Source organism: Hibiscus syriacus, unplaced genomic scaffold (assembly GCF_006381635.1).
Source record: "Hibiscus syriacus cultivar Baekdansim isolate YM2019G1 unplaced genomic scaffold, ASM638163v2 tig00112491_pilon, whole genome shotgun sequence".
Taxonomy (NCBI): domain Eukaryota; kingdom Viridiplantae; phylum Streptophyta; class Magnoliopsida; order Malvales; family Malvaceae; genus Hibiscus; species Hibiscus syriacus.
In genome coordinates, this window is record NW_024063344.1 from 1,408,575 (window position 1) to 1,436,316 (window position 27,742).

The following is a 27,742-nucleotide window of genomic DNA, read 5'->3' on the forward strand; positions in this document are numbered from 1 at the left end:
CCCTTTAACTCCAAGTTGAAGTCGTAGCACTAGCGCATGGACTTCACTGCTACACTCTTGTTCTTGCATCTTCTCATTTCGTCCACCAAGGCTTTAGATCCTTGTGGTTCTCGGCCAGATAATTCGAACCTGTCGGTGATTCCAATCTACGGCAGATGCTAACCGTTTAACCCACCGAAACCCAAGTCATAAGTCAACACAATCCTTAACATGGCCTCGAAAGACCCGGCAAGGGTCATGTACTTGTCCAACCTTGTGGCCCAAAAGAGCACTAAGGTTCCGATTGCTTCGGGTCCTAAGACTGGCAATGGCAACTACGTTGTTAAGGTCATGCTTGGCACCCCGGGTCAGACCATGTTCATGGTGCTCGACACTAATAATGATGTTGTATGGGTCCCATGCTCCGGCTGCATCGGTTGCTCGACCACCACTTTCTCACCCAATGCTTCTTCAAGTTATGGCTCGTTGGATTGCTCCTTGTCCCAATGCACCCAAGTACATGGGCTCTGTAGACATTAATTTTTTCATTATTATTATTATTATTATTATTATTAAATTATTGTTACAGGCCAGTTTTACAAATATGGTGGCCCAATGTTTACAAATCAGGCCTATCAGAAATGACCCAATATGACTCAAAACTCGTTTAGGGTTATTGCTAGGGTTTCTAAACCCTAGCTCCTAGCCGCCGCCTTCAAGCTTCCAGCCGCCTCTGATGCACCATGCGGCCGTCGATTCCACTGCCAGGTGATCCAACATCCCGCTGCCGACGCTTGCTGCCACGCTGACACCTCTGACGAAACCTCCAGAAGAGCCAGCTGCCCCCCACGTCGCGTCTACAAGGTGAGTCACCACATAGTTCGATGACTCACCGAAAAGCCCTCTTGGGACCAGACCGAAGGGAGCTCCGACGAGGCCTATAAATGGCCATCCCCTGCAAAATAAAAAACAGAGAGAGCAACGAAGAAACCAACAACAACCAACACCACAGCAACGACGAACGGGAAAAAGGAGGAGGAACCACACCAAAAACGAACAACCACAATAGTAATCACACATACACAACAACGAAAACCAACCGAAAAGAGAAGAAAGGAATACTTACCATCATCGGAGGCCTTCGAAACGTCGCCGGAGACATTGTTCCAACCAAGGTAAAAGCTTTAATTTTTTTTAGATCTAGGGTGATCTAAGAGTTTTTAGGACAAAAAAGTCCATATTTGGTACTAGGGTTGAAAAAGAAAAAATTTGGGGTAAATTTGTAATTTCGGTCACCATTCACGGTGGCCGACGGTGGCGGTCGACAACGACAGGCGGTTGCCGGTCGGTGACCGGAACTCCCTCAGGTGAGGGAAGCTAGAGAGAAGGGAGAGGGTTCTCTCTTTAAGAGAGAACCAAAGAGAAGAAATGAAGTTAAATGGCCCTTGGGGGCCAGTTTAAAGGTGTATAAATACCCTCACTAAAACGACGCTATTTTAGTGAGGGGTGCCTGTGTAATTTCACAAATAGGAAAACTCTTTCCGCAGTCCCTCCAAGTTTGTATCTTTTCAATTTGATCACTGAAATTAATTTCTATACGTTTTAATTCTGTTTTTTAATTTTGTTTTATTATAATATAGTCACTGCAATAAATTTTCATATATTTTAATTCAATATTCAAATTTTATTTTATTTTATTTTAATCCTTGTCCGTATACTTATATATTTAGGATAAATACCCTATTTAATCTCTAATAATTTTATTTTATTTTGATCCCGAATAACTGAAAATTATTTTCCAAAATTTCTAAACCATACAATCAAAATGATATTTGAATCCAATTTAGGAAAGTCAGCTTGATTATAAAAAAAGTAGGTCCCATTCCTTTAATATATCTATATGATACAAATTGAATTATTAAACAATAAGAATTAGGTCCTCTGCACATTACAAATTCAAAGTTAGGTGGTTGTAATATATTATATTTAGTAAAATAGTTTACCGATATGCATGCACCTTTACCTCATGTGATAAGGAGAAATTTGTGATGTGGTATGTCTATGTATACACCGATAATATATTATATATAATATTAAACCAAGTTTTAAAATATTTACTTTAATATATTAAATATAATATTTAATTATTGTTTTATTTTTATTTTTTATGAACATATATATATATATTTAATTAAATAAAAATATTTATTTATTTTAAATATTATGAAAAGGGTCATCTTAACTTAACTAGAAGTCCTATTTCAATATTTTTAAAATAAATAAATATCTTAGTATACATATATAATTATTTTAGTTCTATTCAAATTATTGTATTTTTTATTTATTTAATTTTAGTCATATTAATATATGTATATTAATAAGTATTATTTAATTAATTTCACCAATTAATTAAATAATAATATTTATTTATTTTTAATTACTAAGAAGAATGCGGTCTTAAAATAACTAGACGTCTTATTCTTGTACTTTAAAAATAAATAAATATCTTATTTATAAATATATATACTTTATTTTTATTATTTTTAAGAAAAATCATTATATTCTTTTTACTATTTATTTATTTTTAATATTAAAGAAAATGGCAGTCTTAATATAACTAGATGTCATATTCTGATATTTTAAAAATAAATAAATATCCTACTTATAAAAAACCAGAAAATACATATTGTTTTATTTAAATTATTTTCTTAGGAAAAATTATTATTTTTAATATTTATTTATTTTTCAAATATTAAGAAAGGACAATCTTAAAACAACTAGATGTCCTTTTCTGATGTTTTAAATAAATAAATATTTTATTTATAATTTATAAAAATTATTTAATATCTTTTTCTTCCTTAGAATTATCCGATTAAAATACGAAATAATAGGATCATAAATTAAATTTATATTCGGATTCTTAAATTCTAATATTAAAGACAATTTATAATCGACAAGGATCAATTTGCTAATCTTTCCCCAAACGTAATCGACCACGAATCCCTTTTTATTATTAAAAAGAATGAATTTTTGGTTAAACGCATACCAGTTTATCTTTTAACTGATGTTTTCTTAAAAACTCTTTTGAAAGATGAATTTTAGGTATTCTACCTACCTAATCCAAAAGGCCGATGGCGACTCCAAAACATTTCAATAAAAACCATTTATCCACATTATTTTTCCCGTCAAGTAAAATTTCGTGTCCGGGAAAAAATCGGTAATGACAGCTTGGCGACTCCGCTGGGGACTAGTCAAACTTAAGTCGATTATATATTGTCTCTATAAATTAGAAATTGAGAATTCAATTTTATTTATGATTCTTTTGAATTTTTTTCAATTTATTTTTTACCCTTTTATATTTATGTTTATATTTAATTGCTTTGTAGATATTAATTTTTGTGTGAAAATTTCTCCTCACACACAACACTTGCATTGCATAAACATGAGCTCTATAATTAAGCTTTTTTCCTTTTAAGTGGAAGTGAAAACGACGTCTTCGTGAGAATATATTCTCCGTGTCAGACCTAGCAAGTAACTTTCGGGGTTTATATATCCTAAGTCTTCGTGAGAATTTATTCTCCGTGTCAGGTATAGGGAAATGTGTCCCCTCGAATTGAACTCGACCCGCTTAAGTCTGTAATAGACTAGGATTGAGGGTTTGACAGCCTAAGAGGGCACCAACAAGGGCAGTTCGAGTACCTTTACTCTTAGAACCTAAACCTTGCATATAATAAACCTTAGAAATTCTCCTGATCTAAGACCATGCCGAAATTTTGTCCAAAATAGGTGTACACAAAGGAGAAATAAACTCTAGCTTTTAATTTATTTGATTTTATTTTTTTCTCTGAATAAATACATGCGAACTAGAAATCATGCGGTTAGGTTAATTTTTCCCAACAAAGCATGGAACTAGAAAGCATGAGGTTAGGATATATTATATACCATGATAGATAGATAATTTTATTTCTATTATTTGGTACTAACCATTTTATTGTTATATATTTTGTAGATACATTGTATTTTGCTCTAATTTGTTTATATTGATTTCTTGTGCTTGCATTGCATGATCATGACATAACCAGAAGGTGTTGACTCTTGAGAGTGGACATCAAATTGGAAAGAATTCATAAATGGACAAAAAAATTTATGATCAAGCAAATTATGACACAGCTAAGGAAAAACATCCTCAGGGAACTCCGAAGATAGATGAGAGCTATGCACCCAAAGATTGTATGCCTGTTGAGGAGCAAAAGGAGATACGAGAAATAAGAGAACAAATGTCCAAGATGATGGTTAGAATATTTGTTTTGGCCAAAGGAAAAGAGACTCCTGCACAAAAGGAGATATAGCTCAATGAAGATAATCCTGCAATTTCAAATATACAAGGGACTTCTGATCCTAACCAATTTGAGAAATTACAAACAATCATCATTCGTATTCACAAACTATCTGGAGATACCAAAGAAATGGTGACAACTGTAAAAGTTCCCAGAGATGAGGAAAAATCATGTAATCTGAAATCGTCGAAGTTTAGTCTGCTTCCGACGTCTAAAACTCAGGTTCAATCCAAGAAAAAAGGCGGTTCTCATTTAGATGCTATCCCTATATCATATAAAGAGTTATATCAGAAGCTACTTGAAGCGAGAGAAGTGGATTCTTACTACATAAAACCGTTCCAATCTCCGTATCCGAATTGGTATGACATCAACGTTTATTATGAATATCATGTCGGATCTCAAGGAGATACCAAGTCCAAAGTCTTTTGGATCATGGAACCTTACAATTTATGATAAATTATCGACCTAGTTTGGTAATTGAAGGTCCAGCTAAATTAATACTAAAAGTATTCAAAAGTAAGAATATCAGTAGGGAGCCCAGAAAGAAGAAGATTTACTGAGGTTTGAGGCTCAAATACGTCATTTAAAGATTGAAAACTATAATTGAGCACCAAAATGGAAACCATGCATGAAGATTTCCAGAATGTCGGTCAAGCTTTTCAAAATGCTGGCATAGGAAACACCCCAGAATAGTGGATAACAAGGGTCACTAAGCTGAAAAAGAACTGTAACATACATGAAGGTCGAACCAAGAAGTTTTCTCATGATTTAAGAGTTGCAGAAGAAATACGCAATACATCTGTCTTTGAATTGGGAAATTGTCAAGCCAAAAATCAAATGTTGAATAGTGCTATGACCAACATGGAAGCATCATATCAGATCCATCAACATGAGATTGATACTGAATTAAAAGCCATTATTAGCCAATAACAAGACATTGAAGAAATGTTTAGATGATTATTAAGATCTTGTACGAGAACTTCTTGAACATAAAGATTCTCTCACAAGAAAAAATGAACAACATTGTCTACAACTCCGAGAATTGACACAGAAGGTGAAGGAAAAAGAGAATATCATGAAGAAAGCTGCTGCTCAAGCAAACAATGTGGCTCATAAGTTGGTGGACTTAGCTGAATTTACAAGAGAATTAAGGCAGATTGATAACTCCACACCTGAGCATGAGTGGAAATTAACTTGACTTTTAAAAGATATAGAGAAATTAGGAGTGAAAGTTATCCCTTACATGTAAAAGTTTTGTTTGATGCACCGAAACTTTTGTGTTCAATGAAATCTGTTCTAAAATGATCACTCTTAATTAACACCTTTACTGCATTTGCATTTTGCATTCGTATTTTTTCATTACATTTTTATTTTTTTATGTTTGCATTTGCATTTTTATATTTTTATTTACATTTTCATTTTATATTTGCATCTTTGCATTGCACAGTTTGCATTCTTATTTTTGCATTTATGCATTTTCACATTTACATTACATTTTTATTTATTTAAGTACTGTTATATACATTAATTATAAAAACATGTAAATAATTCCTGAGAGGTTTTTGTAACAGTAAAACCGAGATCATTCATTCATATTATTGTACCATCATCATAAAAACAATGGAGCAATCTTATGAAAGACTACAAGATCAGTGACCAGAACAATTGACAGGGTTACCTCAAGATACAAGGAAAGAAGCATCGGATTCAGTACCAGATAGATCAAATCAAATTATTCAGGGGATGACATCTGATAAAGAAGAGATAATTGCTAAAGAGCAACCATACTATCAGATTGAAGAGTCGAGAATGATAACAAACCCTGGGGCATCCCACTCGAACCCAAAGAATAGCCTCTATAATTATTCACAATATGAGGAGAGAGTCAAGAGGGCGGATAAAGTAATCAGAAATATGAAAAGTGTTAATGTCTCCCACAAAGAATTAGAAGCAAGAGAGCTTAGTTTGGTTCCAGATTTGGTTATTCCCCATGAATTCAAAATGGCTAATTTTGAGAAATACGATGGCACCAGTTGTCCCCTAATCCATCTGAGAATGTTTTACAGAAAAATGGAAGGATATTTAAATTCTGATGATTTGTTAATTCATTCCTTCCATGATAGCCTCATTGGACCAACAGTAGTATGGTATAATCAGTTGACCCGAGAACAGATCAAGAGATAGGTTGATCTAGCTGAGGCATTTTTGGGACAATATCCGTATGTTAAAGGCTTAACTCCAACACATATTAATCTTCAAGGAGTAAAGATGAAAACCAATGAAGGGTTTAAGGATTATGTCTTAAGATGGAGATGAGTGGCAGCACAAGTTCAACCTCCCATGTTAGAAGAAGAAATATCACATATGTTTCGTGATTCTCTTCCCGCTCCTTTCTTTGAGTTAATGTTGGCAAATCCAACAAAGGAATTTGAGAATCTTGTGACAAATGGAGAATTAATTGAAAATGTAATCAACAAAGAAAACTCAAAAGTCACATCCAAAAGCCCAACGAATCAAAGAGCAAAAGCTGATGATGTGAATGAATGTCGCATTTAGAATCCCCGCAACTGCAAAAGAAAAAGAGCAAATAGTTGTTCGGATCGACCAAAGAAAGTCACACGATCAAGAAATACTTTGGAGGTGTTCCAAACTTCTATTTCAGACTTGTATCCTCATTTGATTAAAGGTCAATACATCACACCCAGATCAATGAAAATGCCACCAAACCCTTCCGCTCATAGCTATGATCAAGGTAGTGTTTGTGATTTTCACTTGGGGGTATTTGGGCATTCCACGGGCAGTTGTAGGCTATTGTTAAAAGAAATAGATATGCTTGTTGACAAATGAGTCTTAACACAAGAAATGATCAAGAAATGGGGGGCAAATAAAGATGAAAATCCTAAGCAAAGTACACACCCAACATTCGAAGAATTATAGAGCAAGCTACATAAATAAGTGGGTTGTTATCTACCACTGTAGTACCTTTCTATTTTCAGCATCTTGTTTGAACTTGTTTTTTGTTCTTTTCTTCGCCTTTTGTGCAATAAATAAATTTATGTTGCTTTTAAGGTTATGATCATTGAGTCAATTTTGCAATCTTGCAGTTCTTTGAATATCAATTGGATTAAAAAGTTCTTCATTATTAGAGTTATAAGCTTTGACAAAATATCAGGATTGAAAACTAGATATAATTCTCAAACATTAAAGAATTGTTGATTCTTTTGACATTCTTTGAATTCATGCTTATGATTTGATTCTATTGTGAATCTGTGATAGGAAACACTTTACAAAATTCTTTCATTCTTTGATAAAGAAAGGAGAAAAAACATTTTCAAACAGGACAATCTCGAATGAGGAAGGTCCTTGAAGTAAGTTGTTGCCTATTCTACCTCTATTGAAGAAAAAGAATGAACGAGGCTAGAATGATGAAGCATTTCATTTTCTTGAAAGCAAGTGGTCTAAGAAGCCAGAAAGTCTGGAGAATTGAACTTGTGACACTCTCCTATGACATTATTAACAATTCATCAAGAAAGATTATCATTTATCTCATGCTGAGGGCGATAAGCATCACCAAACAAATTATTTTCCCCAGCCATCAATCCATGTTCTCTAGAAGATTACATCATAGAGTTATAAGTCCCATTAAGGTGTATTATGGGAATGAACAAGTCCACTACTTGCACTCTGGTTATACCGAGATGCTGGCTCAAGTCTTGATACATCATTACTACTTCTTCCACGCTGATCATTTTCTTTGTCAGGATTATAACCATTATGTCCTTCGAAAGATTGCTGAACTTGAATCTGAGAACTTATGGCACAAAATAGGACATTGGAACATATTCTACACTTATAGACCTTTCATATGGGGTAACATTGGTTACAAGATTCCAAAAGTAGAGATAACCAGTTTTATCGTCAACTAAACCTTTCTATGGTTCGGGAAGAGTGTGATATATCTTAGAGCAGCAGAATAGACAGTCGTTGTAGCAGTCATTGCAAGAAAATGCACCAACAAAAATCCTTGAATCCATCCGAGTGATGTTTATTTCTTCTAGTAAGGTTGTTATACGGGATGCTACCAACAACAAGGTCGAATCCGCCAAATCTATTCATCAATTTCTCCAACTGATTATTATTCAGTTCTTACACATCTGCTTTCAAATGTATGCCGAATTGGTAAAGGGCAATCTCTGCACCACTGATCCCAGAGAAAAGAGATAGGACATTGATGTACCTAGGAAACATGTCTCGTAAGACTGAAAGATGATAAGCCATTGTGTCGATCTGGAATGGATCACCAAGCGATTTATATCACTCTGTCTGACTAGATCCCTCCAGATCTAGAAAATGGTCACTTCATACAGAAGAGACACATATCTCAAACATTTATGTGAGAATGATTGATTATTTCTTAAAATGTTTGTGGCAACAACATGAAAAATCTTTAAGCTTCTTAACAACTGCTGTTTAGTGACACCAGAATGAAAGTATTCAAGATAAACAAATTTGGGGCACGAATAAAGCCACAAGTACCCATAATAGTGCATTGTCAAAATTGGACCTCGTGGGGATCATAATATTCAAGTCAAACAGACGTTGAGAGTGAACCAGAAATAAAATATCGGGGCACTTTAAAGTCCCATTTTAGACAAAAATGATCCATGTGGGACATTTTGAAGGCTCACAACAATATGAATATTTTAGCATTCTTGAAGACTCATATTAACAAGAAAACAACTTCGAATGCATTTTAAACGTGCATATCAGCAAATACTGGGGCATGCTGAAAGCCCATTTTAATCAGAATCAGGAATGTTGATGTATTTTAAACGTTCATATCAACAAATACTGGGGCATGCTGAAGACCCATATCATCTTGTGTCAAAATCATTGCTTTGAGAAAATATTTCCAATAAGACAGAAAGAAATGAAGAATGAAAATGGTGAAGCAGTGACAGTAGAGCTGACTATACATAATTGCTTTGTTCATCAGTCACTTGTATTAGGGTCCTGTTGTTGAACAAATATTTACTCAGTAAGTATGGTTTCAAATACCCAATCTTCTTAACCATGTGTCACATGATATAATTTTATTTGATAAGCTACACCACGATTGCATGGATAAAGATGATCCCCATGCAGACCATTTGACGCCAGACAGAATAGTGATTATCCTGTAGGCTAGTTCCGACAGACGATTCACAAGAGAAAATTCGCCCAAAAACCAGAGAAAAAAAATCTCTAGGGTTTAATAAAATATTATAAAATCAAACAATCCCAAAAAGTAGTCCACAAGCCGGACTGTTATAGCAAAAAAATCATCTTTATTCGAATTTTGCCAAAAATAGCAAAATCCTGAAAATCACTCTAAATTGAAATTCGAAATAAAATAAGCAATCTCCCAAAAATTCGGCCTAAATCGGATTTAAATTGACTTCCTAATTAACAATCGAAATATTACCATAAATAGTAAAAAATAACTAAATCTAGTGATTCGGAGGGGAAAACGGTAGAATTTGAGGTTGAAAAAAAGGCCACATAGAGCATAGCTCAATGTGGAGAGCGTGCGCGTCGAAAAGAGCTTTCCGGATTGGGGTCTTATGCGCGATTCTGACACCTGTAGCCAAAGTTATGGCCAAAAGACTGAGACATACTCAAAACAACCCCAATGAGGAACATGTCACAATCAATTCCCGCCTTTGCGCTGATCTGCCAACTCATGGTATCTCAGCGCCATCAACGTGCAATCTGACAGCTCAACATCATCTGTCTCGGATCCCACTGCATCACCATTCGATCTCGGGTTCATTTCCTCAAGATTTCAGCTTTTAATTTGGTCTTTTGTGTTTCGATGATGGTTAGAAATATTTCTTTGAGGTTTCTGGCAGTTAGTTTCAATATACTGTTGGGGCTACGAAGCTGTTTTTCACATCAATTTTTGTTTACTTTATGACATTGAATAAAGAGGCTCAGCCTATGTATATTACCCTTATTCCTGTTACTAGGGTTATCATTGCCAGTCAGGATGAACAGAGTTTTCATCTATTTGGTTTTACCACGTACGTTTCATCTACAACAACAAGAATTCCATGGACCTCCTTCAGTACATGGCTCCTATAGCGGATGTGTTTCTACGTCTTACAACACTCATTATGGAAGAAAACGTGGTCGGTATCACACTTTCCCTTGCCCGAGATGATATCAAGATCAGTTGGTATCTCTTATTCAATTCGGCATTAGCATATTTCGTGAATTTGACCAAGTTTTGGTCATGAAGCACACCAACTTCTCACTTGTAGTCCCATTGAGTTTTGTTCTCAAGTGGTCTTGTGACATCATACAAAAGTTTTGAACACTATAGAAGAGCTTCCCTGACCAGAAATCTGGGCAGAAGCCACATGAAAGGATGAATGTATTGTCAAATATTTTACGAACATCTGGGCAGAAACCACAGGAAATGATGAATGTGTTGTTAAATGTTTTATGAACATCTTTGCAGAAACCACATGAAAGAATGAATGTATTGTCAAATGTTTTACGAACCAGTTATGGTGCTGAACCAATGTTGCAATCATATGGTATTTCCATTTATGGACCCAAGATAAAGCCCGTCTTCTTCAAACCTGAGGTCAGAAGTGAGATATAATGATCTCTTTCCACATATGGGAAGCATAAATTTTAACAACAAAAAACTAGTGGAGCCAACTAAGGTTGAACGACAGGGTTTTGTTAAACATCTCGACATGATATGGTCCAAGTTGCCTTATTCAAGATTTGATTAGATGTGGAGACATGAAAGGAATTATGATAAATCCTCCTTATGATGTGTTTCAATAGTCAAATCAGAACAGACTCTACTCTCCTAATTAATCTCTGCTGAGTTTAGCATATCTACATATACATTCTTTAAAGATGATAGATTATCTCTTCAAATATGATATATTCTTTCTTCAAAGATAATAAATTCTTTCTTCAAAGATGATAGATTTTCTCATCAAAGATGATAGATTTTCATTTCAAAGATGAAAAATTAATTGGATTTCTACACAAGTCCAGGCAAAGAAAGCTGGTGTTATCCATGATAAAATGGGGCAACAAGATCATAGTTTTGACTACGACAAAAGTTCCATAAATGAAACATTTCTTCTGAGACTTTAATGCAAATGAAGAAGACACAAATATGCAGATTGATCAGATGATTCTTCATAAATATAGCATAAGTTGCTACACTGATATCCAAAGGTAACCTGGAAATAAATGATTAAGTGAAGGAAGACAGAGTTCACCACTTTGAAGTCAAATGAAGATTGCATCAATATCCATGCATTCATAAGAACGTCATTTGCACAATAGACAATTCATTACATCGATACATTTGATTGCATTCAAACATGAAGTTTTACAGATCTTCGTATGAAAAAGAAGATTCATGATGAAAAATACCTTACAAGAAGAAGGTAGAATTCAAAACCTCGAAAGTAGGAATCACGCAAACATCTGAAGAATAAATGGATGCAATCCACAAATGAAATATTATTTTGGGGCATGTTACCCAACTAACAAATAATTTCAATGAGAAAAATATTTCCAAAATTTCTCATTTAATCTTTTCTAAAAATGAAATTGTTGAATATTAAGAAAACGATTTCCATAGTTTCTTACTTAGTAAACTATTTCCAACATCTGTAAGACCTACAATGCATGATGTTTTTAAAGCCTCCGGGTCATCCATAAGACCTACAGTGCATAATGTTTTCAAAAAGCCTTTAGGAGCTTTTTGATATTTAAAGCCTCTGGGTCATTTGTAAGACCTACAGTGCAAGATGATAAGACCTTAGGGCCATCCATAAGACCTACAGTGCAAGATGTTTTCAAAAAGCCTTCGGGAGCTTTTTGATATTTAAAGCCTCCGGGCCATCTGTAAGACCTACAGTGCAAGATGATAAGACCACAGGGCCATCCATAAGACCTATATGCAGGATGTTTTCAAAAAGTCTTTAGTAGCTTTTTGATATTTAAAGCCTTCGGGTCATCTGTAAGACATACAATGCAAGATGATAAGACCTCAGGGCCATTCATAAGACCTCTAGGCATAATGTTTTCAACATTTACATCCCAATCAATAGAAGTCAAATGAAAAAATTATTGTCTTTTGCTCTATTCTTGTTAACACAAGAATGAGCAAAGAGGGGCAGTTGTAGACATTATTTTTTTCATTATTATTATTATATTATTATTATTATTATTAAATTATTATTACATGCCAGTTTTACAAATCTAGTGGCCCAATGTTTACAAACCAGACCTATCAGAAATGGCCCAATAGGACTCAAAACCCGTTTAGGGTTACTACTAGAGTTTCTAAACCCTAGCTCCTAGCCACCACCTTCAAGCTTCCAGCCGCCTCTGATGCACCACGCGGCCGTCGATTTCACTACCAGGTGGTTCAACGCCCCACTGCCGACGCTTGCTGCCACACTGACACCTCTGACGAAACCTCCAAAAGAGCCAGGTGCCCCCACGTCGCAGCTACAAGGTGAGTCACCACATAGTTCGGTGACTCACCGAAAAGCCCTCTTGGGACCGAACTGAAGGGAGCTCCGACGAGGCCTATAAATGACCATCCCCTGTAAAATAAAAAACAGAGAGAGCAATGAAGCAACCAACAACAACCAACACCACAGCAACGATGAAAAGAAAAAAGAAAGGGGAACCACACCAAAAATGAACAATCACAATAGCAATCACACATACACAACAACGAAAACCAACCGAAAAGAGAAGAAAGGAATACTTACCATTATCGGAGGCCTTCGAAACGTCGCCGGAGACGCTGTTCCAACCAAGGTAAAAGCTTCGGTTTTTTTTTATATCTAGGGTGATCTAAGAGTTTTTAGGACAAAAGAATGCCATATTTGGTACTAGGGTTGAAAAAGAAAATTTTTGTGGTAAATTTGTAATTTTCGACCACCGTTCACAGTGGCCTGCGGTGGCGGTCGGCGACGGCATACGGCTGCCGGTAAGTGATCGAAACTTTCTCAGGTGAGGAAAGATAGATAGAAGGGAGAAGGTTCTAACCAAAGAGAAGAAATAAAGCTAAATGGCCCTTGGGGGTCGATTTAAAGGGGTATAAATACCCTCACGTGCCTGTGTAATTTCACAAATAGGAAAACTCTTTCCGTAGTCCCTCCAAGTTTGTATCTTTTCAATTTGATCACTGAAATTAATTTCTATACGTTTTAATTCTGTTTTTTAATTTTGTTTTATTATAATATAGTCACTGCAATAAATTTTCATATATTTTAATTCAATATTCAAATTTTATTTTATTTTATTTTAGTCCTTGTTCGTATACTTATATATTTAGGATAAATACCCTATTTAATCTCTCATAATTTTATTTTATTTTGATCCCGAATAGCTGGAAATTATTTTCCAAAATTTCTAAACCATACAATCAAAATGATATTTGAATCCAATTTAGGAAAGTCAGCTTGATTATAAAAAAAGTGGGTCTCATTCCTTTGAATATATCTATATGATACAAATTGAATTATTAAACAATAAGAATTGGGTCCTCTGCACATTATAAATTCAAAGTTAGGTAGTTGTAATTTATTATATTTAGTAAAGTAGTTTACCGATATGCATGCACCTTTACCTCATGTGATAAGGAGAAATTTGTGATGTGGTATGTTTATGTATACACCGATAATATATTATATATAATATTATATCAAGTTTTAAAATATTTACTTTAATATATTAAATATAGTATTTAATTATTGTTTTATTTTTATTTTTTTATGAACATATATATATTTAATTAAATAAAAATGTTTATTTATTTTAAATATTATGAAAAGGGTTGTTTTAACTTAACTAGAAGTCCTATTTCAATATTTTTAAAATAAATAAATATCTTAGTATACATATATAATTATTTTAGTTCTATTCAAATTATTATATTTTTTATTTATTTAATTTTAGTCATATTAATATATGAACATTAATAAGTATTATTTAATTAATTTCACCAGTTAATTAAATATAATATTTATTTATTTTTAATTACTAAGAAGAAGGCGATCTTAAAATAACTAGACGTCTTATTATTGTACTTTAAAAATAAATAAATATCTTATTTATAAATATATATATATATACTTTATTTTTATTATTTTTAAGAAAAATCATTATATTCTTTTTAATATTTATTTATTTTTAATATTAAAGAAAAGGGCAGTCTTAATATAACTAGATGTCTTATTCTGATATTTTAAAAATAAATAAATATTCTAATTATAAAAAACCAGAAAATACATATTGTTTTATTTAAATTATTTTCTTAGGAAAAATTATTATTTTTAATATTTATTTATTTTTCAAATATTAAGAAAGGGTAGTCTTAAAGAAACTAGATGCCCTTTTCTGATGTTTTAAATAAATAAATATTTTATTTATAATTTATAAAAATTATTTAATATATTTTTTTCCTTAGAATTATCCGATTAAAATACGAAATAATAGGATCATAAATTAAATTTATATTTGAATTCTTAAATTCTAATATTAAAGACAATTTATTATCGACAAGGACCAATTTTGGGCGTTGTGGGGTGCTAATCCTTCCCCAAACGTAATCGACCACGAATCTCTTTTTATTATTAAAAAGAATAAATTTTTGGTTAAACGCATATCAGCTTATCTTTTAACTGATGTTTTCTTAAAAACTCTTTTGAAAGATGATTTTTAAGTATTCGACCTGCCTAATCCAAAAGGCCGATGGCGACTCCAAAACATTTCAATAAAATCCATTTATCCACATTATTTTTTCCGTCAAGTAAAATTTCGTGCCCGGACAAAAATCGATTACGACAGTCTCTCATGCCCAGCTACCGGGGGTACGTCTTGCTCTTTTAACCAATCCTGCGACAGATATTCTTCTTTCTCTGCCAACTTGGTTCAAGATTCCTTAACATTAGCCCATGATGTTTCAAATTTTGTATTTGGATGTATTAATACCATCTCTGGTTAGTTAGTCCCTTCTCAAGGGCTATTGGGTTTGGGCCGGTGACCTATGTCATTATTCGAGTGCTTTTTATATTGTTTATCCAATTTCAAGTTCTACTACTTTTCGGGTTCACTTAAACTCGGGCAGGTTGGTCAGCCCAATAATATTAAACCCGTATTGACCCTCACTTTACTACGTTAACCAAACCGGGGTTAATGTAGGCCGAGTTCAGGTCCCCGTTTCCCCAAAGTATCTATCATTTAAACCGAATATCGGGGCAGGGACAATAATAGCCTCGGGTACGATTGTAACCCAATTCATCCAACCACTTTACGAAGCAATTTGAAATGAGTTTGTGAAGCAAATGAAAGGCCCATTTACAACAATAGGAGTGTTCGAGATATGCTTCGACGCATCAGTAGAAGTTGAGGTCCCATCAATAACGTTTCATTTCGCAGGCTTGTCCATCAAATTGCCAATGGAGAACAGCTTCTTGCATACTAGTGCAGCGCCACGTGCTTGTTTGGCAATAGCACCGGTTCCAAAGTCCAAACAATGTGAACGCCGCCATGAATGTAATAGCAAAAGGCGATTACATATATTTGAATGAATATAATTGCATATCTGTATTAATAGGTGAAGTGATTACTAATCTTGAACAAAATGTCAAAGAGATGAAATGTAAGATAAATAAACAACTCCAGCCCATGTTGCAATCATTGCTTGGTTTTTCTGACAACAAGGTTCAGTCACCAAATTTCAAGTTATTCAGCTTAGTACATCTACGACATGCTAGTTGATATATGCATATGTACATCTTGGATTTAAGTGTTAGCAGCCTCTCCTCTTGCTCTTAATATGGGCATCACAAATCATTCTCCCGCCAACAATAACATCCCTCTCTGGTAAACTTTCCTCGCGTTCTAAAGCACCATCATCAGCAGATTCGGTACACTTCATTAAATAATCCAACTAGCAAGAGACTGACCTAATTATTGCCTGGATTCTAGAGTTATTAGCTAATTTCAGGTCCTCTGCCTTTTTCTGGATTTTTAACATATTTGATTGGTTCTGCTCTTTTTCCTTTATCCCCTTTTTTAACAGTTTTGATAGGTTCCACTCCTTTGCCTTTATCTGAGGAGCTTGGAGCTGCTAGACTTGAATCACTACATTTCTCCATGCCAGCCGTTTCATTTGCAGTCTGGCTCCGAAGCTCCTTCATCAAGTTGTTGAGTCCATTTGTCAGTTTTGTAAGAGCTGAAGTTGAGGAATTGACTCTGAACGACTGCACTAGCTTTTATATAAAAATGATATTGTTCATTACCGACTATGCACTGGAATAAGCATAATTGATGTTGAACCAGAAACCTTGAAACCTTCGTTGGTGACGGGTTCAAATTCTAGAAACTGCATTACAGCTTGATAATATATTGGGTTGGCAACCGAAAATGTTACCTTCTTCGTAACATTTTAGGTTCAATCGAAAATGTTAGTAAAAAAATAAAATTTTAGATTGAAAATGTTATGATTTTTATTGCATTTCAAAGTCACTGTTTGTTAAATTAGACTGTCATAGCAGAACTACCCGAATAAACTCCGTTCTTAATCTAGGAAACTTTATGCTGCCTCAAATGTATGTGAGTCTACCTTTTCGTCAAGTTTAACGAGGGGAGATGTGGGTCCTTGAGATGGGTTAATTCCTGCTTAAAGAGCCATCCTCTTTTCTCTTGCCCTTTGAAGCTCTTCCTCTAATCTTGCAACCTATATAAGTACATCCAGGAGCAGCAATCAAAACAGGGACATTCACATAAAATTACCACAGAACTTTGCGATGAAAAAAATAAGACATAATGCAAAAAAATAATCCTAACGTTTGACAGTGGTGTCAAACTTGTCCGTATTGTTTTTTTTTGAAACATTTGATCATTCAACTTTGTGTCAAAAATAACCAACAGTGAATGGAAACCGTCAGTCAACTGACAATCAACTCCTGATGCTGACGGGGCACGCATACGTGGAGGGAAAAGTTGACGTGGATGTCCAGCTCATGGTGATTGATGACATGGCAATACCACGTCAGATTTTAAAACAAATAAAAGTTGTTATTTATATTTAATTAATGTTAATGGAACTATGAAAATGTGAAATACATGGGTAAGGACTCAAACCCAGGTCTAAAGGATGAAATGAAATTCACACCGTATAAAGGTTGGGGGTATAGATGATGACGTTACACACCGTATAAAGGCGGGATGGCTAAAGTGGAGGGTTGCTACTAGAATTTTGTGTAACAAGAAGTGCCTCAAAAACTTAGGGAAATTTTTATAGAATGGCAATGAGACCAACGCTACTGTATAGATTAGAATGTTGGGCAATCAAGAAGGATCCCGTAAGGAGGATGGAGGCCGCAGAAATGAGAATGCTTTGATGGGCATGTGGTAGGACTCTGTGGAACATGACACCAAACTCTGCTATTAGGATGTCCTTGGGGGTGGTGTTTGTATCCGAAAAATTGAGGGAGAGAAGACTACGGTGGTTTGGGCATGTCCTTAGGCGACAACCGTCGGATGCGGTCAGCAGGGTAGAGTCGATTACAGTCGACGGTGTTAGAAGGAGAGGACGACCAAGGCGGAAGTGGGAAGACTACTTGAGATATGATTTGAATGATTTAGCCCTTACCGAGGACATGACCTCTGATAGGAAATTATGGAGACTTAAGACCAGGGTAGCCGATTAGTGCAGGTCACATCCATATGGTGTAACATTTACGTATTCTTTTAATGCATTTGTAGTAATTTCCATGACTTCTATTTTTTATACATTTCTGTCATTGGAATTAATGAAAGCTTAGAACTAGGGTAGCGGAGTGTTGCCTTAGTTTAGGTTTTAACCCATTTGACTTTATTCCTTCTCGTAGCTTGCTATCGTTGACTTCTGTGTATCATTCTCTTCATGTTTTCTCTTTTTAATTTTAGTCGGGTTTTACGTTTCTGTCTATATGCAGAGATTATTATGCAGAGATTTATTAGCAGGGATTACTTCCCATTACAGACGCACATATGAAGACTGTATATGAAGACTATTCAAATATGCATTTTACTTATTTATTTATACATGCATTGCATTTTATCTTTATTTTTAAATTTTCTGGCGGAGGTCTTCCACGAAAGATGCCCTTAACCATGCGTTGGGGGCAGCCTACTACCCTACCTCCCCTTACCCCATTGCATATGAGAATAGAATTTTGTTGTTGTTGTTGTTATTTAATAGATGATTCAATTTAAACTTAATGGGAAAAAAACTAAAACACGAAACCCTAAACTCTTTTCTAATAATCTCATCTTCCTCCAACCGTTTTGGTCTCTGCAGATTAACCTCATCCCCCGAACAAAAGTTTTTGAAGGATCCTCATCTTTAACATGATAACTTTACGGAAAAGGTGTACTTTGTGGCGGCGCTGGAGGTTCGCCGACGGTATTAGTCGTATTCCCAAAGCAACCCTCGGTTGTTCTCTCAAGCCTTTCGATTGGCCGGAGATGACATTTTTTACGGCAGTAGACTCGAACAGATCGAAAGGATTTCAGTGCAAAGCTTACGGGATATGGTTGCGTCGGTCATATCCTGGAGACAGAAGAGATATCCAGTAATTCAGTTGTAAGTTACTTTTCCATGCAATTGATCTTCAAGTTTTTTTTATCTATAGTTATTCTTTGAAGAAGAAAATTTGTGGTGTTATGAGTTTATCTCAACTCTCTACACTACACAAATTTACTTTTTTGAGTTATTATTCTCCCTCTCTCTATGCAGGTTGTGGCAAATATCTCTGTGGATACACTGGAGAGAGGACGGCTAACTCTCAAGAGCAATGTTTGGAGTTTCGGAATCGTTCTACTTGAATTACTCACTGAATGGAAGAACCTTGACAATCGTCATCCCAAGGAAGAGAGGAACCTAGTTAAGTGGAGCCGGCCATTCCTAGCTGATGATTGCAGACTATCACTCATCATGGAGCCTAAGGTCGATTTCCTATGAAAGCTGTCCGTACAGTGGCTGACATTGCACAAAGATGTCTCCAGATGGACCCATCAGAAAGACCGACCATGAAAACCATAGTTGAGCATCTCAAAATCATCCAAGACATGAAATATTCATGTTGGTTTCCTCTGCAAGATCCAGCAGCAATAGCCAGAAAACATATGTCAAGGTCACCAAGTCTTAACGGGATCATCACTCCTGCCCCTAGATCAAGTTTCTCGTAATTACCGCCTTCGGGAGCCAGGATGTCCTTTTCTCCTACAAGACCACCTAGTTTGCCATCGACGCTTCCCCCACTTGCATGCTCCTCCAACATGTCATTAGAGGAGCTTGAGAGGCAAGAAAGTCGAAGATCATCATCAGCAACCCTTAGAAGTTCATGGAAGTGTACGATTCTACTGCCGTAAAAAATGTCGTCTCTGGACCGGAAGGCTTGAGAGAACAACCGAGGGTCGGCTTTGAGAATACGACTAATACCGTCTGCGATCCTCTAGCGTCGTCTTCGCAAACTACACATTTTCGTCAATTCATCATGTCAAAGATGAGGATACTTCTAAAAGGGTTGGAGGAAGACGAGATTATTAAAAAAAAGGTTTAGGGTTTCGTGTTTTAGTTTTTTTTCATTAAGTTCAAACTGAATCGTCTATTAAATAAGTTTTATTTCATTAAGTAACCAAGTAAGTAGTCTGGTTTGGTGGCAAAGTGAATTTCATTTCATCCTTTAGTCCCCAAGTTTCATCGAGTCTCTTCCCATGCATTTCACATTTTCATAATTCCATTAACCAAAAACCAATCAGAGAGTGACACATGTCATTCTCTAATTGGTAAGAATTAATTAAATATAAATAACAAATTTTACTTTTTTTAAAAGTATGATGTGATAGTGTCACGTCATCAATCACCATGAGCTGAACATCCACGTCAATTTTTTTCTCCACGTGTGCGTGTCCCCATCAGCATCAGGCGTTGACCTTCAATTGACTGACGGTTTTCATCCACTGTTGGTTGTTTTTGACAAAAAATTAAACGTTGAATGGTCAAATGTTCCAAAAAAAAAAACAATACGGGCAAGTTTGACACCACTGCAAAACAGATTTCATTAATGCAAATATGTAATTAACTAAATGCAACTAACTATTAAATAAATATTAGATTCCATAAATGTTCTATACATTACCAAATATGTAATTATTCATTCTAGAAATGCAAAAACAGATCTCTAACTAAAATTTAAAAATATTTTAGCAGAAAAGGTTGCTTTTAATATATTTGTTTTCTTAGGACCATAATATGCTTCTTAGTTAGTACAGACTGCAATGCAACCTAACATAATGCATGAAACATACCTCTTTCTCAAGAGCAAGCCGTTGCTCCTGCAATGTTTTCTTTCGTTTTTCAAAGCTGGCTTCAAGAGTTGTATTTCCTTCAATCTATATTAGAAAGACGACTTAGTATGAAAAGTTTCAAAAACATGTGATAAAAATAACTAGAAAGGGTGGTTAAAGCAGGACCTCTTCCGTGAGTCTCTTTTGTAAGTCTAATTTTTCAGACTCAAGTGACTCAACTGCAGCCCTAAAATTGAGTCAAAATCAGTTAAGTACAAAAGAAAATAGAGATATCGTAACAATATACAAAGGTCAGCTCTACATTATTTTTGCTTTTCCACTTTTGACTTTGGAAATTAGTTATGCAAAGGGTAGATGCTTCACCCTAAGCATGAGAGAGGATTTTAGAAGTATCTGGAACTTCTATGGGTCTGCATGAGTAATATAACCAGGAAAACGTGCAGCAGACAAATTTATATAAAGATCTTTTTTTTTCTACAGATCATGGGAACATCACTTACTCTTCCTCACATGGAAGATCAGTGAAACCCATGGATACCTTCTTGTTTCCCCGTAAAAGCAAACACATAAATCAAATAATTAGTTAGTACAAGATTATTAACACATTGCAACAATAATTTAATTAATGCTTGGAAATACTCATTGGCTAACAGAAAAATCAACTATGCCAAAAGCAGAACACGTCATAAATGATGAAAACAAAAACTTACACTACTCCTTCCCCGAACAGTTGAATGCCTAACATGGTGGCCGGGTCCATTTCCAACAACTGGGGGTTCTGTGGCGCTTGAGACTGAAGTATGACGAGTTGATGCATCCTCCAACTTCGTTACTCCATGAACACCTTTTGACAACTCATCAGGCTTATTGGTCTCAGTTGCTGAACTAGAGCTCGAAGATTCAGAATCCTGCAATTTTATTTTTCAATTCATGCAAGTGTAGTGTGTACTCTTTTTATTACTGATTTATTGCTCTTTCACCTTTTTCAAGTTAAACATAAACAATAAACAAAATCTGAGCTGAGTGGCCACAGAAAGCAAGAAAACAGCTATAAGTTACAGACAAAAACTAGCAAAGAGAGAAACATGATTCTTATAAGGGGAAAAGATAGAGAACTAAATAAACATGACCTGATATAAGGTGTGCAAAGTTAATTTGGAATATATTCTGATAGCAGTAAGTCAAGTTCATATCGCAAGCATAAACTCAAAGGGAAAGCAAAGTCATAGAAACGATCAAACAAAAGAAACCTTGAGTTTCCAGATGGTGACAAATGAAGCAGATACACAAGCTACAAAGTCATTAAAAATGTAAAATGAGAATATAAATCTGGTTACCTATGAGCTCAGCAGAAATATTGCACTAAACAGAGGTAATAGTCCCGAAATTTGTATCAAGTTTGTAAAACAAAAATGCCAGGGTAAGAAAGCAGGGGAACAAACCTTATCATCACCACTTTTAACAGACTGACCACTCTCACTGCCTGTTCCACTTTCAACAGAGTTGTTATCATCATCAGACCCTTGTGATTCGTCCTCACGTTCATCATCTTCATAGGACTCATCATCATCATCAGCTTCTTCCTCACTTTCACTTCTAATCTCTTCTGAGTCAGAGTACAAATCAGAGGAAACACAGCCTTCCTGCCAACAAAATGCTGAGCTCATAACTGCAATGTATAAACCAAAACCAAACTAAGTAATAAAAAATTGGAACATGGAACAATAACAGCCAAATTCTCATCGTTTTTTAAAAAAAAAAATACTAACACCATACAAGAATTAGAAATATTACTATATTATAAGGAAAGAATGTAGGGAGGATATAATAACCTCAGCTTAACTGTATTAAAATTCCACCTTTAGACGGTCATAATTTAGTCACTTTAGATCTGTGACAATAATAGCACATACATCCAGTACAACACGAACAATTGACTTAATGATCGTGCTTGCTCAAAAATAATAGAAAGAAATAAAACATATCGATTCTGAACTAAAGAAAAAAAAGCCTTACAACTCATAGAATTATGGCGTGCACGCTTGCCTGTATAGTGACTACAGAAAGCCATATTAGAGGTAGTTGTGGAACGATGACAATAATTGCAGCTTACCCTAAATATTTTATCATAATGTTCCAATAATGTTATAACAATGGTTTGAGCATGATTGGCTGCAGCAGTTGCATTGAGCATCAGCACCCACATCAAAATCGGTTTCAATCTCAGTCACCAGATAGAAGGGGGCGAAGAAGTAAGGGTGCCGTGCAGGCCGCCACAGCTGAAGAGCTCATTAGATTTTTACTTTTGTGAGAAGCCACAATTTGCATCATCATTAGAATTCTAAAAGACAGGAAAAAGAAAAGATAAATATGGATGAGGCAGTTAGAAGCCGATAAAGCAAAGAATGAAGATAATATCTTTATTTTGGAAATAAGATTAAATCTCAGTTCTTTTTTATCCTTCCCAAAAATGCATTTCAATCATTTTCAAAAATAAAACTTAAATGTTGAAAACTACAGAACGTTAAGAGATGTATTTTGCTTTTCAGTATGTGAAGTTTTGGTGTGCTAGGCTTATTGATTGTAGCTTCTATATTTATGTCTTCTGCAAGATATTATATCCAATTTCCCACTCACTCATTAAGAAAAGGACCAAGACATAAATCAGAGGGTTACACACCATAAGATTTGTTGTATCAACAAGAAATTGTGGATAATCAACCAGCTTAAAATAATATGTTCACTCATCCAGATAGAAGCTACAATCATGTAGGCGTATAGAAATTGACAAGGAGAAGAATTTGACAACCCCTCCCCCCCCCCCCAAAAAAAAAAAAGTTAAGTGAAAATCGTATAAAAGCCAAACAATGCAGACGTAACTCGATTATGGCTTTCAAAATGAATCTAATTTATCAAGTTCCAACATAGAAAAACAATTACTCATGGCTAATGTCTATATATACTCTGTACAGAAGTGACTTAAACAAGTGTGAAACTTCTGGCCTCAAATTTCATTACACTTATCATTTTATGTCTATTTCGTTCATAGGTTATCTTTAATGTAGTTTTCTAATTTTATACATGCATGGACTGTTAACTGTAATGTTCTCTTTTAACCCCCATATGCAATAACAGCTCTCTTTTAAAAAATATCTATAATGCTCAGGAAATAAATGCAAAAATTGCATACGGAAAATAATTTGTAGTAAGAAAAGCATTATACTATAAAGATCAAGGACTGACAGTGATGAACCAGCTACCTCTGTAATAAGCAATGATTTGGTTCAGGAAACGTGTCCAATACTGCCATACGCATAGCATTGACTCTAGCACTGTGGTCGGTTCCATTTCGTTGTATGATGTCCAATAACAGAATAAAAAAATTGAATCTTCAAAAATAATAACAGCTAGGTAATTTATCATCCAAAATGCAATGTCATAGAGCTCACAAAAATGCAACCAGACTATTTCCACAGCATTCCTTACCAATCCAACCAATTCAGAATACAAGAACTTCACCCGATAAGGATTGTCCAACATATACTTACCTTCAGAATTGGAGGCATCAAGATCCAATAGTGGAAAGCATGTTATGACCTTATTTCAGGTTAAGACAGAAAAAACAAAAACCAGTTCAATGAAAGACTTACGGCATGTTTCTAGTAGCGCATTGCAGTATGATGCAGGGACAGGAGATGATGCCAACTCTCGAATTACATACTGGAAAATAGCATGAAGCAAATTAAACAACAAAATACCAGAAGAATATGATGCAACTTGAATGAAAAAATATTGTGGAAACTAGTAAGGCATACCTTGACACAGTCAGCAACAACATGTGCATCCTCGTCCTGAGAGAACTCAGTTTTTCCTGCAAAAAGATAAGGCATCACAAAAAAAGAGTTCAAAGACTGAACAGAGAGCATTGTAGAACTACAAGCATACAAAGTATCCTGGCTTTTTCCTCTGTCCTATAAAGTAAGAAAATTTCCATACGTGAATAGCAATTCAAATTTAAGTTCTTACAAAGCTACCTTTGATAGCATTGTTTGCAGCCAAACATTAAATATTAAATTAATAAATCCAACGTGTAAGAAAAGAACATAACCTATGGAAGCTGAAAGCAATGTCAAAAATGAATATAGTCAAGGACAGTGTGTATTAAACAAAACCTATTCAAATTCCCGAATTCGGCGCTCAACATCTCAGCCTGCCTCAAGATCCCTTCTACTTTGACTCCTGTGAAATTATTTGAACACAATTAAAAGGAGCTCAATGGAAATGAATAAAAGTTCTTTGTCATGTGACTTAAACACTGAAATTAACATTACACATGCAGCTTTTCAGGCTGCTAAATTTGCAAACAATGTAGAAAATTCTTGAAACAAACATATGAGACACAAGCCGTGGTTAGCCATGCAGGAACTTTATCTAGAATATGGATATCTTGGGACTTTGAAAGGAAAAAACGGTATGCACATATATTTACTAGACTATATACATTAGAGACAGCAAGTATATAGAATTAGAACTTTGCCATATACTTCAGTTTGCAACAATTAAAACAAAAGAACAGCTCACCATGTTCTTCTACAAATCTTAGGGCTTTCTCCAAAAATGTTGGAGCCCCATCAACATCTTCCAGTGCAAGTAAAATTGGTCTGTGTAAGACTGTGGATCTCTCAGGCTGTTTATCATTCACTAACAGAGAGAAAGAGAGCATCAATATCTCAAATGAGAGGAAAAATAAATCAAAACAGCCAAGTAAATTAGAACCTAGAAACAACTTGGAATGCTTGTAAAGAAACATAACAAAATGAAGAGATAAAGGAAAACTAGAAAGAAAAAGGAGGGTACATAGAAAAAAAAATAACTCTCAGATAAGGCTCCCGATCAATAACATACTGAACTTTATGATTAATGAACTTATATCACGCAATATTTCCAGTGTTTACATTGGGAGCTAGATATGAATGAAGCTTCTACAGAGTCCATTCAAAGGTATACAAAATTTAATTTAAAAAAGCTGGATGGAACTTACCTGGTTCCTTAGAACTATCAACTGCATATGCCTGATCATTCCCACAGATGCCATTTTGTCCCCTGCAGAACTTGTAGGTTGTGACAAAGCTTTCTCAAGTGCAGCGTTCCACTTGTACAAATCCTCCGAAGTTTCAGCCTGCAACATCAAGCAGAAGGAACCGTCATGTCATGACTTCCCAAAATCTCACTGTTATTTTCAGTTGAATAAGCATTGAATTTTCCAATAATATTAGATAATAAGTGCATTTCGACCTTTAAAAACAGTAATTTGGAAAAGTCAGTTGTTAATTACGGGTTCCAGAGGATAAAGAAAACTACCAGCAGGGCATCGAGTGAATTACTTGTATAAAACTTATATACCGAATATGAAAATTTTCTGTTCAGGGCTTTCTCTTTACACGGTGGTTTTGGTCAGTCAAAACCAATTTTTCAGCTTTCATTAAAGCTCAACTTTGGTTAGATTCATTTGATCATCTTTAGGTAGGAGGAAGATCATTCACTGTTTCCGCAGAATCTTGATATATGCAGGTCAAATAGAAAGTTCTAAACAGTTTTATAGGAAAGTATGACACAAAACAGTTAAAAAAGAAGTAATCATAGGAGAAATTATAGATGATGAATGAATGAACAACCTTGAGTGTGAAGGTTCGTCCATCTCGGCCATCTTGAAATTGTACGGTAATAAGTTTTTTTATCAGCTTCGACAACCACACTAGAAATTTTGAATGGTACCATGAGTTAGTAAACATTTCAAACTTTAATGACATTCACAATTTGAAGAAGATATCACGAATTGATAATATTTTCAGAAATGCAAGCCAACTTGCCTGAATTGTTGAGATCAATACCGCCAAGAGTTAAATTCACTTCATTCCCCTTCTGAGAACTGGCATTCTGAAAAGTTAGCTAGAGTATATTAATCTTATAATATCTTAAGTAATCAAAAATCAGCGAGAGGGAAATCGATTTCTGCACGAAACTTTGAGAGGAGAACAACATAATAGCAGGATTTAACATCCAACCAATAAATTATCAACGCATCTAGAAAAATTATATCATACTCCAGTTCTTCCCCAATATTCTAGCCCAAATCCTTTCTTCAGCTGAATCAATAGTTAAATCCTTTTTCTATACTACTCTTCAAGGTGAAGCTATCAAATATACCATGTAAAAATATAGCATACTCCAGTTCTTCTCCAATATCCTAGCCCAAATCCTTTCCTCAGCCGGAACAATAGTTAAATCATTTTTCTATATTACTCTTCGAGGTGAAGCTCTCGAAATACCATGTCCACTAGTCTTGTGGTGCATCATTAAGTTTAACCCAAATACATACCAGGAGGACCCATCTAATGAATTCCCATCTTTCCTTATTTGGCACTTGACAGTGTTTGATAGCAATCATTTCTACCATGCTAAAAAACTGCGTCCGTACAAATTACTAATGGGTCACTTAAATTAGCATTTAATTCTTTTCTATAGGCATATTTCATGAATTTAGAGCCACCTTAAAAACTTAATTTTAGGCCGGTTATTCCAACTTCGGCTTAATATCCTTTCGAATATGCTTCCAGTTATTTAAGCCGCTAATAGTCATTTCAGAACAGGAATGATTGAACAGACGCTTCAGATTGAGGGAGAATTAGAGCACATAAAAAATAGTAATAGCAAATTACTATCATTATTTCAGCTTTTTGGTTAAGATATATTCTAGCCACTAATAGCCACATAAAAGATTATCATAGCAAATTAGTATCATCCCCGGGGATCCTAAAGCCAGATAGTCTGAAAAATAGTGCATCGTTTGAGTTGTGCCAAGATAAACAAGTATCAACATGGAAACTGACAATCTGGCAGACTTCAAATACTTACAAGATCACTTATGAAGAAAACCAATGAAGTATGTGTTTTTCTTATAAGATTTGAAGGCCTCATTAAAAACCTCATTCTTGATTAATAGAGCTTGTATAGAAGCTTCTTAATCA

The 27,742-nt window shown here is 34.9% G+C and overlaps 2 pseudogenes; one reads left to right on the top strand and one right to left on the bottom strand.

Annotated features, from left to right (window-relative positions):
• Positions 1-190: 190 nt before the first annotated feature.
• LOC120180287 lies at positions 191-16,676 on the top strand (annotated as a pseudogene).
• A 274-nt stretch (positions 16,677-16,950) lies between these two features.
• Positions 16,951-27,704, bottom strand: LOC120180289 (annotated as a pseudogene).
• Positions 27,705-27,742: the final 38 nt, after the last annotated feature.